The 11402-nt window shown below is 39.7% G+C and overlaps 1 protein-coding gene across 1 annotated transcript in view; it reads left to right on the top strand.

Moving 5' to 3' along the window:
• Nucleotides 1-2325: 2325 nt before the first annotated feature.
• LOC108658857 (ras-related protein Rap-2b) overlaps nucleotides 2326-11402 on the top strand; it is a 50547-nt gene continuing 41470 nt past the window's right edge. The window contains exon 1 of the mRNA XM_089264219.1: nucleotides 2326-2751. The gene's annotated coding sequence lies outside the window, so the exon portion shown is untranslated. The remainder of the gene's footprint in view (nucleotides 2752-11402) is intronic.

The following is an 11402-nucleotide window of genomic DNA, read 5'->3' as shown; positions in this document are numbered from 1 at the left end:
GTTGCATCTCTGTTCTGCAAGCCCATGTCATTTCTGTATATTGTGGACCTAGAGGTCTATTACTAACCCTTACTCGTCTGGTCCTATTTATAACTCTAAGGGCGAAATATCATTTTTTTTTTTTTTTTTTTTTTTGTAAACCAAATCCAATTTTATTATTAAATTAATATTATATATATTATATTTAATATATAATATTTTTTGTATTTTTATATATTTTCATTACTTATCATATAAATACTATACGTACATACGATAGATCGAATTTTCTACAATTTAAAAATATTTCAATACCTAATGTTTAATAAAAATATGCATACGCAATCCCAAAAAAATTCCAAAATTTTCGATCATATTTAAAGTATATGCCGTATACGGCGCACTTTGCCCACAGTGCTTAGCAATATGTCCAGAAATTGCAATTCTATTCAAATGATTGTTACTGGAGCAAATGGCAATGCTAATAGCAATGCAAATATTAATAACAATAGCATTGATAACATGAATTAGACTCGCATCACTGACACTAATAACAGCATCAATAATCCGTTTTTATTTGAAATATATTGCGCATACGCACGATGCGCCCATGGAGGTGCATTTGTAGTGCTCATCAAATTATATATTTATAAATGCATGAGTAGACGCACACACACACACACACACACATCTGCATGTGTATAGAGTGGCTTGGTCCAGCTGCAGCTGCAGTTGGTAACACAGCTGTTACAGTCGCTCTTTTAATATACTCGAAGCGTGTTAATTATTGAGCCAGTGCTGGAAATGCGCATGCCATGCGCTTTGAATGCCAATTTTATAGCCGTGTCGTTGCGATAAGCGCATTATGTCAACGCGGCTCACGTTGGCGAACAATGGCTGTGGCTGCGGCTGTGGCGGCGCCCCGAGAACAAGGCGCTGCCATGAACTGAAGCGGGCAGCTGGCTCGGCCGCAGAGCAGCAGTGCTAAGAGAATATGCATTATGCAACCTAATCGCGTATCCGACCTGTTTATCAGCTAATTAAACAGATTTATGGCGCTGCAGTTGTAAACTCTATATATGATGGCCGCATAACAAGTAACAAGCGCAAGACGCCAACTCCGACCCCGGCCAACTGCCCAGTCAAGTGCGTTGCAAACACCTTCATTTACAGCCTCCCACATCACCTGCGGCCAGATGCTGCTTCGTGCTGAAGAAGGCTAAGTTTAAAGTTATTGCAAATGGCTCGTATGCAAACCAACTTGGATATCAGGAAACTAAAAAAGGGAGGAGGGCGTGTGATTAGATCAGTTTATTATTAGCTGGCTTCAGAATCGGTTAATATTATTTAATAATGATCTATTTAGTGCCTGATAATTGAGTTGAGTGAACATTGGCTTAAATTGTTAGAGACTCAAATGAGATATGTTTTTTTATGATATTTTTCAGTTACCTAAAAGCAACTTTCATTTATACTAGCTGGAAAACTATGCCAAGGATGAGCCACATTTAACAGGCCATAACTACTTAAACTCTGTTTTGATCTGTGAATCGTTAAGTATTTATGGTAACTCTATAAACTGACTTGTGAAAAGTATAAAGGAAATCAAAAAGAGCTCTACGAATATGAAGCTTACGAGTGGTAGCAAGTAAAAGTCTTTGGGACTCACTTTATATTCTATGCTCGTATCACTTGCATGGCCCATTGAGCTGATTTATAGCCAGTCACTGCTGACAGTTGTGGCCAATTACCGTTGCCTAATTAGAAATTTGATATTTGTGTGTGAGTTTTGAAAACAGCAGAAGGTCTTTTCAAAACTGTTATCAATGCATGGCCGTGCCATTCGTGTGCCATTCATGTGTATATGTATGTATGTATGTGTGTGGGAGTAGCTGTTGCATTCGCACGCACAGCTGTGAGCTTTGCAGCGGCGAAAAGCTTTGCCTGCTTTCAGGCTATTCAGCGAGCTTTCGCCATGGCATTTCCCCAGCCTGGTCCACAGCTGGCAGCCAGGCGGCAAGGCAGCAAGGCAGCGAGGCAGCGAGGCGGCAGCTGGCATTTGAATTTCGGTTTTTTGGGGCTGGCCGTCGGACGGCCTGACTAACTGACAGCCAGAGGCAGCAGACGGGCATTAGCACACAGGAGCACGGCATGCACTTGTGGCGCTTGTGCCAAACAGCTAGCCCCAGCAAAGTCCCCACCCCCCCTTCGCTCCAACGCCAAGCGTCACAACCCCTTATACGCGCCGTGCGCACCTTCGGCTGGCCGCTCGGGCCGCGTCTGTGCCAGCCGAGCGACGACTTTCGACTGTCGTATGGCAATCGCAATGCCGTTGACTGTGGCTGTGGCGTGTGGCTGTGGCCGTGGCGCTGCTTGAACGCATGCATCAAGTGTAACAACAGTTTAGTTTTTCCCGGGAACCTGAAGCAGTGTGTTGTTAAGCGCTGCTGCGAACCAAGTGCGAACCAAGTGCCAAAGTAACGGACTCAGCAGCAACAGCAACAGCAGCAACAGCAGCAACAGCAGCAACAAACAGGCAAACAAAACTGAATTCCAATCAGAGCCTAACTCAAATCGTGTTTGAGTGCTAATTCCTAAATTATTTTGTTTACTTTTTTTGTTGTTGTTGGCCAAAGAAGCGAAATTTGTTTTGAAATCATTGCGTGCATTTTCGATTATTTTTTTTGAAGTGTTTCGAAATCCGAAGAGAAAACAAAACTCTAAAATAGAATAAGCCGTTGGCATCCGAATGCAGCTGTGCTAAAAAGCCAGGTAAATTAAATTAAATTTTAAATTTTAAATAATTAATTTTGAGTGCCGTTTAAAAAACTCCTAATTGAATTTGAAGCTGAAGCATGTAAAAAAATGATGCTAAAAATATAAATTCAAAATATGAAAATTGTTGATGCAGCTTACGAAAGTTTTAATGGTAAATAATTGTGTTTATGCTTGGCTAAAATAATATACATATATATGTATATATACATATATGGACAACTATTTCGGAATAAAGTTTGCTGTTTCTAATTAAGCATTTGTTGAACTGAGTTCCTCAACTGCAGAATTTCAAGTGGCAAAAGTTTGCTAGAAATACCGAGTCCAAGTAATTTCGACGTACAACCAAAAACCAGACCAAATAGATATATGTATATATGGGTGTATGTAAATATGGTGTATGCGTGCTGAACTTTCTTATTTGTTTAGTCATGTTATCAGGGTATTCGCATGCCGGAACTGTGCAGATAATGTAGCGAGTGGCTACCGCATAATCGAACTAATCACCTGGCCCAAAACGATAATGTATTTGTAATCTACATAGATCATAAATAAACTCATCGCTTGTCATAATTAATTCAATGAATATTTTCTAGCTAAATGCGTATGAGTGCGTGCGTGTGTGCGTGTGTGTGTGTGTGTGTGTGTGTGTGTGTGTGTGTGTTTGTGTGTGTGTTCGCTAGCTATAAATAATAAAGCCATTCAAATTGAGTTAGAGATTCGAGTGAAGTCGCCTTGAGCTGCTTTGGCTCTGGCTCAGCTCACTGCAGCTTGCACACGATTCAATTAATTTGCTCAACTTCTGTTGAGCTCGACTTTTTTCATTCTACTTCTTCTTCTTCTGTTTGTTAAGCGCATTGCTCTAATCCACCTGTGTTGTGTGTGTGTGTTTAATGATTTAGTGCTACTCGGTTATTGCTTTGGTTTATATCGCAACGCGAACGACCCCAATTCTGTGAGCTGCCCTTCAGGCAGCTTGTAAATGAGTTGCATCAACTCATTAATTAGAAAGAGAGAGGGAGAGAGAGGGAGAGAGAGAGTTGCAATACTATGGCTAAACTTTTAGTGATTCTTATGATAAATGCAATGCAGGAATCTATTTAAAATTTTATACCAACTATCTGCCCTATTTCGCCTATGTCACATTTATTTCATGTGAACTTCTCAGCTCCTTGGTTAGAGTATACACGCTGCGCCTATACAGCTTTTCGCTTTTTCCAGGCCGTTTTTTTATGATGCATTGCTCATCTTTTACTTTTAATTTATTTACTGATATGCCAAACAGTAATTGCAATCGATAACGTGATAAAAATATTTATACAATTTTTATTTGGTTTTCTATTTTTTTTTTCGTTTTTTTTTTTTTTTGCTTTGCTCTCATGGCTCACCATTGGCCCAGTGGCACGATAAGGATAAGCGCAGCGCGAAGCATTACCGAGGCCCATTGGCATTGTCAATGCCATTGCCACTGCCACTGCGACTGCCACTGCCATTGGCATTGAGGCTACATTATAGGTATTAGTCATCAAAAATAATCATCAGCGCCCCATTGTCATGCCCCATCATCATTATCATCATCATTACCATTGGCACTGGTGCATGAAAATTGGCCGAAATTAAAGTGTTGCTTCCTGTGCTCACATGCTCTCTCTCGCTCTCTGCTCTCGACTGCAGCCAAAGCGGGCATATTAGTGCCTGCCTGCACTTCGATCGGGCATTACACAGTCGATTGCACCCCATTCCCACACATGTTTGCTGTTGACAAAAATTCGAGCCAAAGGTCGTTAAAAGTTGATGTATTTGAAGGCATCGTGGCTGAGCTCTTAGACCACAGAGATCTCTTAGGATCTGCACTGGGCGTTCATACATATATCTTTCCACTTGAGATGTGCAGGATGTGCTGCTTCAGCTGCGTCATGTTATTTGGCAGCCTATTAAAAGCGCCATTTTATGTGTGAGTCGGCGCGAAGGCAAATTCAATACAGGCCCAAAGCGACGCGTCGCTGGCTTTTATGGCCATTAGCTGGCAAAGTTTTTATCTCTCTCATGAGTAATCGCAAAGCCAATGGCTTGTGCACTTCTGATTAACGTGCAAGCACCTCATTTCGGTCAGAGCTCTAACGATTGCCAATCGGTAATTGCCGATAATTGTGTCTGAGGAGCGCTCTTCTGGCTGAGAGATAAGCGTCAATTGCCATCTTCCTCTCGGGCAATGATAGTCTAGGCCAGCGTATCATATAATGTCTGTCTGCTTGTATTTAAATTCAGTTTCATATGCATCAAGTCAAATTCAAGAATGTAAGCCAGCCAGGCGCTTGGCCCTGGGCCACTTTTGGAGCCGAGCGCAGAGCTGACATCGACATGATTTGGTCATGTATACACAAAGTTTTAATCTGCTGGTCCCTGGAGCAGACTTAACACTGAGCCACTCAACCAGTGAGCCGCCCGTCACCCGTCACCCGGCAGCCGCTGTCGTCCGACCGTTTCGAGCGGTGGCACAACTTAAATAACTAACTCATATTTATTTAGGGCATTAAACGCAGGTTGGGCTGCTCAAGTGGACCTAGGCGAGGCAGCTTGACGCTCATATATATTCATATTCATTGTTAAAGAGTTGCGCACTTAAATGCTCAGTCTCACATATGAATGGGACGGCCAGACAGACGGGACAGACGGAACAGGATACTGGCAGGCGGGCAAACAGAGACTTCTTTGCGATGGCACTTGCCATCAGAGGGGGCGTGTCTGTTGGCTGTTGGGGGCGTTTGTAGTTTGCCAAACACTAATTGAAACGCTTACAACAACCGCACACACCACACACACACTGCACACACACACACACACACACACACAGAGGCAATAAAGGCGAGCTAATGTGACAGCTGAAGGAGAATTGAGTACTCACATGCCCAGAGACCCATGGAGGACGCGTGGACTCGTGGACTCGGTGGACTCGGTGGACTCCTGGCTGGGCATGAGAAGTACCTTTTGTCGCTGTGGGCAGCCGCAGAGCAACAAGTCAGAGCGACAGTTCATTAGGGATCAAATTTAAGTCAACACAAGCACACGAAACTAGTGAAAATTGTCTCATTAGTACAAGTATGCACACACACACACACACGCACACAAAAGCAAACACTCAGGCACACACACACACTCACATACACAGACAGACACACAAAGGAGGCCATAATTTTCAGGCAGTCGCCTGCTAATAAAACCGAGCGAACACAAAGTTGTCAATGCTCACAGACCCAGCCCAGCCTCCGACATTAGGGCCCCACCCGCCTTGGAGCACGCCAACGGAAAACGTTTTCTCACCAAAAACAATCCCAAGTAAAACAAGTGAAGAAACCAAGAGAAAATAGAAAAAAAACACACACACACACACAATTGCACAGTGGAGCAAAATAAGTAGGCCTAAAATATATTTACGCGTAAGCCTTGAGAGTATATGGGATAATCAGGATGAGTCTGGTATGAATACGATGAGTGTTTGCTAGATAATTTGGATGATGATGCTATACATTAATCGTTTCTCATTAGATTTGTGAAAATATATGCAAATAATTGTTAATCAGAATATAAAATTGTATATAGTTATTATTGCTATTAGTATTACAATTGCCATTGATATTATAATCAATATTACTATTTCTATTAATATTGATCTTCTTTTAGCATTGTTTTTAGCATAAGTGTGATTTAATTTAATATATGGCCTTTAATATTATCATGATCATTTTTATTGTATTCATTGTCTTAATGACTTTTATCATTATTATCCGTGTCATTATTATTTTAGCATAAATGTTATCATCATGATGCCTTCGCGCATTTCATTATGAAGATGATTATTAACCTTATAGTGACCATTAAAATTATACTTATACAGATTCTTTCAAGTTCACCATGTCTTTCTCTCTCTCTGTCTCCCTCTCTTTCACTCACTCGCATGGTTTTTCCCTCATTGCATCTGTGTCTGTCTATCTCTCTCTGTCTCTCTTTAGGATACACTCTCTCTCTTTCTCTCGATCTCCTTCTTCTCCCTTTCCCTCTACCTGTGTCGCTCTCATTCTTCCTCTTATTTTCCTTCTTCTCAATCCTCATGAAAATAAGAGATTCTCTATTTCTATCTCTCTGTTTCTTACTCTCTCTCTCTCTCTATCTCTCTGTATCTCTCTCTCACTCTCTCTCTCTCTCTCTCTCTCACTCTCTCTCTCTCTCTCACTATTTCTGTCTGACCTTCTTTACAACATTCTTTTTATTTCTTCTCTCTCCTCTTCCTCTTCCCCTTCTCCATCTCTCTCTTTCTCTTACTCTGATTCTTTCTCTCTCACACTCACTCACTGTACCTCTGTCTTCTCCAACTCCCTCGCTCTTTCTCTCCCTCTCTCTCTTTCTCTCTCTCTCTCTCTCTCTCTCTCTATCTCTCTCGCCGCCTGTCTTTTAATCAACCTCGAACTCATTTGCATTCCACTGTGCACTATAGTTTGACTAACTAAGTGTAGCAACGGCCCATAAGTGATAACGGTCTACGACTTTGTGCCTATGTGCGTATGCCAACTAGTGTAAGTGCGTGCCTGTCCATGTGTGTGCCTGCGTGTGTGTGTGTGTGTGCGTATGTGTGTCATTTGGCTGCTCGGGTCGTTGTCTCCTGTTTCTGCTGCTCAACTGCTTTTCTGTGTCCCGCTCCAGTGGCTCTAGTTGAGTTCAACTTGTCTGCCCGCCTGCCTGCCTGCCTGATTGTTGTAGCCACTGATAAGCGCCGGGTTGTTGTTGGTTGTTGCTACTATTGCTTATGCCTACAGGGTGTGCGTGTGTGTGTGTGTGTGCTTGGGTGTGCCAGCTTATATGTATATGTATGAAATTGTTGTAATGCCTGCGGCGGCAGCGGCGCACTGCTGTCGACTTGTTCTAATGCGAAACGTCAATGTTTGTGGAGCAGCGCTCACATACTTAAGTGTTGCTGTTGCTCCCGTCCAGTGTGTGTGTGCGTGTGTGTGTGTGTCTGCAGTTTAAATTGCCTTTTTCATGTCATTCACAAGGCAGGCACAAATTTGTGCCAACACAAATGATAAATTTGCATGTGCTCACACACACACACACACACAGAAGCAGACCATACGTAATTGTATTCATGTGTTTTGCATGCGTATTTGTATTTGTTTTATGTGTCATTTGAATTGTCTTGCTGTCGTGCTGGTTGCGCTTATCGCTTATGCCATGCCAAAAAAAAATAAACAAACAAACACACACACAAATACAGAAAAACAATATCAAAAGCACAACAAAAGAAAATAACAACAACAACAACAACAGCAACAAATGGCATGCATAATTACTTAAGCCCCCGGTTTTTGTCAGTGTGGAGCTTTGAGATTAAGCCCCGAAAATGCTCGGATATAGCGGTATACCGCCCTGATGGCCCTTAAGCCATCACATTAATTGCTTCAGCAAATAAGTCAGGTTACACACACACACACACACACACACACAAACACACCTGGTAGTCTGGAGTTGCACTTTTTTGGCTTAAATTGAGCGCAGAAAACAAACGACTAAATGCGCTGCAGTTAAGTATGCATGACTAAGCGCCGTTTACTTACATTAATCTATATACATATGTATGTAGCTACCTTAGCGGGTAGCTAGTGCAAATACACTCACCCATCCTCGGCGGGCATATAAAACACAATTTGATCCACTCAATTGCCCTTTTTGCTGATGGATTCCAATTGAATCAACATATTTATAGTCGAAAGGCAAACAAAATTAATTTTAATTAAGCAGCTGTCAAATCTATTATATTCATTATAAGCTGAAGGGCCCAACAGCCATTTGACAATGTGTTTACACGGCCGGGCGGCTTCTATTTATTAGTTACATTAGTGCTACATGGACTAACAAAACAAATTTTCAATTACAAATTACGAAATACAAATCAAAGCTCGTTATGCCATAATAAAAACATTGTTTTTTTTTTGCACACATATACATACATTTACACAAATATGTGTATGTATCTGTATCTGTATCTGAAATATGCTGTTAAATTTAAATACACCATTTCAGTTTATGCACCAATAAATTAATTTTGTATACAATATGAAAAATATTACTACAAATTAGTAAATGTTTATAAAAGGAAAACATGTTTTTGATTGAAGGACATATAATTATAAATTGAGCCTTTGAAAGGTTTGTTCATACATGAGTGACGCATATTCAGTGTTCGATGTTCGATACGCCCTAGTTGATATTCGATATTTACTTTTCTGGCGTTCTATATGGACACTCATAATCCTAACTTATGCTGAGACATTCGGTCATTTTTTCTAGCGTGTTTTAGCTCGATTTATATAAAAAAGAAAAATCTGTGTCATATGTTAGGGTCTAAAACAAGAGGTCAATCGTGCCGCAGCTTTTATATACCCTAGCACTGACTCTAAATGACTTTTTCTTGTTTCCGAAACTGAAAAGGGCCCATGAGAGGACGATGCGAAGCTACGATTGAAGAGAGAAATAACAACAACAAAACAGAAACTGAACAAGATACCTAAAAAGTTTTTTTTTTAAACAGCTTTGAAGATGCAAACAAAAAAAAGGGTAAAGCAGTAAAATATGCTTAGAGGCGCAAAAAATAATTGTTATAAAAATAAATAAAAAAAAATAAATTATTGTGTAAAATATTCCAAGCTCAAATCAATTTAAATATTTATTTTGTATATAAATATTTCAAAAATATTACTGTAAATATATATATGTATATATATAAATGTAGGTAAATCATAATTTATTATATAGTAGTCATTGCTAATATTTGACTCAGTTAAAAAGGTCATTTGCGCTATGCTTTCTTTTTTTTATGCTAACCATATAATTAAGGCAGTTAATGAGCGGTTTCAACCTATTTTAAAACCAGGACGAACATTATAGTACTTGACTTCATAAATGACAAGCGGCCTCTAAAGCTTGGCTAGATTCGCCAAAATAAAAAAAAAAAAAAAAAAAATTAAATAAAAAAAAAAATAAAAAAAAAACAAGAAAAAAATAACTAGCAACAACTGAATTTACAATTTATTATTAAGGAATATTAATTAGGATTTTGAGAGAAAAGTTTTTTTAAATAAAAAAAAAATAAATAAATAGTTAAAAAAAATAAATTTTAAAATTGTGTTGTTGTATTGGCCAAACAATGTGCATCAACTTTCATAACTGAAAGATGGTGAATAAAGGCAGACTAACTAATATTTTCTTATATTACTCAGGAATATACACAGCAGATATAGATATTTATAGATTTTTATTTATATTTATTTATTATAGATATTTATTAGATAGTTAGTTACCATCATCATTGTTAAGTTTTTGTCTCACTTTATTTAATAAATATTAACGTCAAAATACCTTTGTCGAGCCAAAGAACGATAATCTGCCATGCAAATAATTATAGAAATATAATGAGTCGTGTTATCAATGCAATATTTTGGGCACTTTTAGCTTTTTATGTGAGCTCTCTATGAAAAATATAGAGTTGGTATAGTTGGAAATAAGCGGTTGAAGTTTTTCCAATGTTGAAATATATTTTTGTCGAAATACTTTTGTCCGCCATTGTATGTATGTACACACATTTTTGTAGTTGATATACATATATTGAAAAGAAACCGAAATAAACACACATATTTATAGTGAATATATGCCCGGGCAGCACATTGAGTTGTTGTTCGTCTGTCCGCAATGTTTTCGTGCGCACGAGCCACAAGTGTTTGGCTTGACTTAAATTGCGTTAGCTTCTACAAAATGGCGCTCGCCAGATTTAAAGGCAAAGCGGAGTGGCACGGCACGCACATCTCTAATCAAGCACGGCGTAGACGCATAAGCCATTCAGCATCGTCGTTAGGCTGCGATACGAATTCAAATTCGAATAGCCATTAAGCTACTCCACGCAAGCAATTGAACGTCCATTTTGGGGCAATCTCTCTCTCTCTCTCTATCTCTTTTGCTGTCCCTTTCTCTGTGTGTGTGTGTTTTGTGTATTTCCCTTACCTTTTAACATTTTCATTCGGACTCTGATTGTCTGTTTGTTTTTCATCAGATTCCTTTGCTTTCTGATTCATTAGCATTTTTGTCGCATTAAAAAATGTTTCTTCGTCTGTGCCAGCTGCCCCAAAGGCATTTTGTTTATCTTTGTTTAGTTGCTGCTGTTCTTGTTGTTGTTGTTGTTGTTAGTGTAGTCGCCCGCCAGCCTGTTGCTATTATTATTATTCTGCTGCATTGTTGTTGCGGCAGTGTTTTGTTATTTCTGTCAATAATTTTGTTGGGCCTTTGTTCGTCTTGGATTTCTCATTTGGCAAGTTTCTCAGCACTTTTTTGCCTTTTTTCTCTGTAGTTTGTTGTTTGTTGTTGTTCAATTTGGGTTTCTTCTTCCTACCCACTACTGCTTCATCAGCCTTGACGATTGCATTGGCCAGGGTCGTTGCTTCATTGTGGCTGCGCGTCCCGTCCCGTCCCGGCCGTCATCCAAATTGCACGTAAATTCGTCGCTGAAGCGCATCAGCTCACAGATATTGTTAGCATAAAAGGCAGACTCGAGTCGCAGCAGCAGCAGATGTCTTCGGTGAGCAGCGCAACGACCTTCAGGTGCT

Source organism: Drosophila navojoa, chromosome X (genome assembly GCF_054131105.1).
Source record: "Drosophila navojoa isolate 15081-1374.11 chromosome X, UAZ_NAV_1.0, whole genome shotgun sequence".
Classification (NCBI taxonomy): Eukaryota; Metazoa; Arthropoda; class Insecta; order Diptera; family Drosophilidae; genus Drosophila; species Drosophila navojoa.
Note: the sequence above shows the minus strand (reverse complement) of the source record. Positions and strands in the feature narration are given on the sequence as shown.